A 2863-nucleotide genomic window follows, 5' to 3' on the forward strand; every position below is an offset into this window, starting at 1 on the left:
GGAGACTTAGATCTCTAAGGTTAATTAGATTTCTTAAATGGGTACCTTCAGAGAATTCATCATTTAAAAGACTGGATTTTTCCACAAACAACAAATAATATAGCATTCTTGGGCCCTTTGGCAAAAAGCAAACAGAACTGTTACATTTATACTCTGTAGCTCCAATTCGCTTAAACTCCACCTCTTCCTCTTTGTCCCTATAGGCTCTGCTCTCAACCTACTGACCTAAATTATATTACAAAAGTCTCAAAACCAGTCTCCTGGCCCTCAGGGTTTTCCTATCCATTCTTCTTCCACATACTGAAAGATAAGTTCCTACAACACAACTTTGATTATGTCTCTCCCCTACTCACTAACTTTCCTTCAGTGGCACTGTATTAGATACACAATAAACTCTACTCTGCCATTCAAGATTCTCCATACTCTAGCTCCAATTCACCTTTCTAGTTTTAGCTAGATCAGCTCAAATCAGCCTTCTGCACTTTCTCTGTACTTTATATATTCTTCAAGGGCTGGTTGCAGTTCCTCAGACATTTCCTGCATTGTCCTGCCTCCATGCCTCAAGTTCTCAATGCCTAGGATTTTCCCAATACATGTATCTTTAATTTGACAGAGTTGAACTAGATGACTTCCAAAATCTCTTCTAGCTCTAAATCCATGATCAGACTATGTCTACCTGTAGACATCATATACCCTTCAAGATGCCCTTCAAAAGCCATACCCATTACATGAAGTCTTTCCTAATTCTCCAGCTGGAAATGAGTTTCCCCCTTATTCAACTTAATTTAACAAAAATCTAATTAAGAACCTACTTGAATTAATGTATCTTGTACATACAAAGCCCATACAGGAAGCTGAGAATACACACCAAAACAAAATAGACCCTGTCCCCAAAAAGTCTAAGTTATAATAATACTGGGATGGAACACTATGAACACTTACAAGGAAATTCAAGATCATTTGAGAAGGGAAAGTGTTGTACAACTGGGAAATCAGAGACTTCACTGAGAAAGTGGCACCTAAGCCAAACCTTGAAAGAAGACAGGAATTATGAGGTATGGAGATTCTGAAGAAATAAATTCCAAGTGTGGGGACAGGTTGTGCTCATGTGAAAAGCTAGAAGATAAAGGTCTGCTTCATGTGCCAGAACACTGTATTCCCCTTAAAAGTCACATTTTCATATTTATTATTTTTCTCCTCTGTCCCCTTATGCAAAAATTAGGGTGCTGCAAGGCTGAAGGTGGAAAGGAGCAGACCTGTGGCATGCATAGCTTGGGGAAGGTTTCTCTCTTTTTTTTTTAAACCCTTACCTTCCATCTTAGAATCACTACTGTGTATTGATTCTAAGGCAGAAGAGCGGTAAAGACTAGGCAATGAGGGTTAAGTGACTTGTCCAGGGTCACATAGCTGGGAAGTGTCTGATGCCAGATTGAACCCAGGATCTCCTGTCTCTAGGCCTGGCTCTCAAACCACTGAGCCACCCAGCTGCCCCCGAAAGTTTCTCTCTTTTTTTTTTTTTAAAACCCTTAACTTCTGTGTATTGGCTCCTAGATGGAAGAGTGGTAAGGGCAGGCAATGGGAGGTTAAGTGACTTGTCCAGGGTCACACAGCTGGGAAGTGTCTGATGCCAGATTGAACCCAGGATCTCCTGTCTCTAGGTCTGGCTCTCAAACCACTGAGCCACCCAGCTGCCCCCAAAAGTTTCTCTTAAAGCTCTCTTACAGAAGGAACCTTTGAGTTTCTGAGTCATTCATTGTACCCACCTGTCCACCAGGGTATCTAAGGCTTCCAAAGAGCAGAGGGAGTTGATATGCGGATAATTGGTTGGTATACGAAAAGCAGCTTATTCTTGACAGTTTAAGAACACACTTTGTTTAAATCAGGATGTTGTGATGAAAGGGAATCAAATCCACACAGGAGACCAGCTCAGGCTGAAAGACACAGGGTGGCAGAAGTATCCACAACTTTTGGTCTTGGATTTCCTCCCCTTGTATGACATGTGGAGGTGCTCACAAAGGCCTGTGCCAGAGCTCACACATGGCACGCACCAGAATATGAGAAAGCAATGGTCAGATCCAGCCTGAATTGTACCAGCTTGGCAGACTTCCATCCCTACCACCGGCAATGGCAATGACATAACTAACACCTCTAATAGATTGTCAGGTCTCCAAGATCAGTACTGACATGTTCCCTAAAACTGAGCACAGTGCTTTTTGCATGTATTGGTTCCTTAATAAATGTTTGCTGAATAAATGACTGAATTACTTAGCATGACTATGCAAGTGATACTTAATGGAGAGCTATTTGGTGTGCTTATATTATATCCTTTAAAGGCCAGACTGCAAATCGCCTGGTCTGAGTTACTTCCTAGTTGTGAGATCCTGGCAAGAAGTCACTTAACCCCAAATGCCTAGCCCTTATGGCTGGCTCTTCCATCTTGGAATTGATAATAAATATTCAAGATGGAAGGTAAGTATTTAAAAGAAGAAAAAAAGATCAGATTATTCAGAGCAAACAATCCCTAAAAAGTCTTGAATTCATGAGTACAATAATTTCACTTAAAAGAATTAACCCAATATATAACATTAATTTAATTTTAATAAGTTACTAAAATCCTTAGAATACTTCTAAACTTAAGTGAAAACCTCAGTGTACTCTTGTTAAAATTAGACAAAAAACCATTTATTAGCTGTGTGATCCTAAGCAAATCACTTGACCTTCATAAATTTCAGTTTCTTTATCTATAAAATGGGGATATGCTATTATACAAATATTTAAGCATCTGCACACAAAGAACACTGCTGAGGGAAAAAATGAAAGTGAAAAAGAAATGGTCCTTTTCCTTAAAGGACTTACAGATTAA

Source organism: Gracilinanus agilis, chromosome 3 (genome assembly GCF_016433145.1).
Source record: "Gracilinanus agilis isolate LMUSP501 chromosome 3, AgileGrace, whole genome shotgun sequence".
NCBI lineage: Eukaryota > Metazoa > Chordata > Mammalia > Didelphimorphia > Didelphidae > Gracilinanus > Gracilinanus agilis.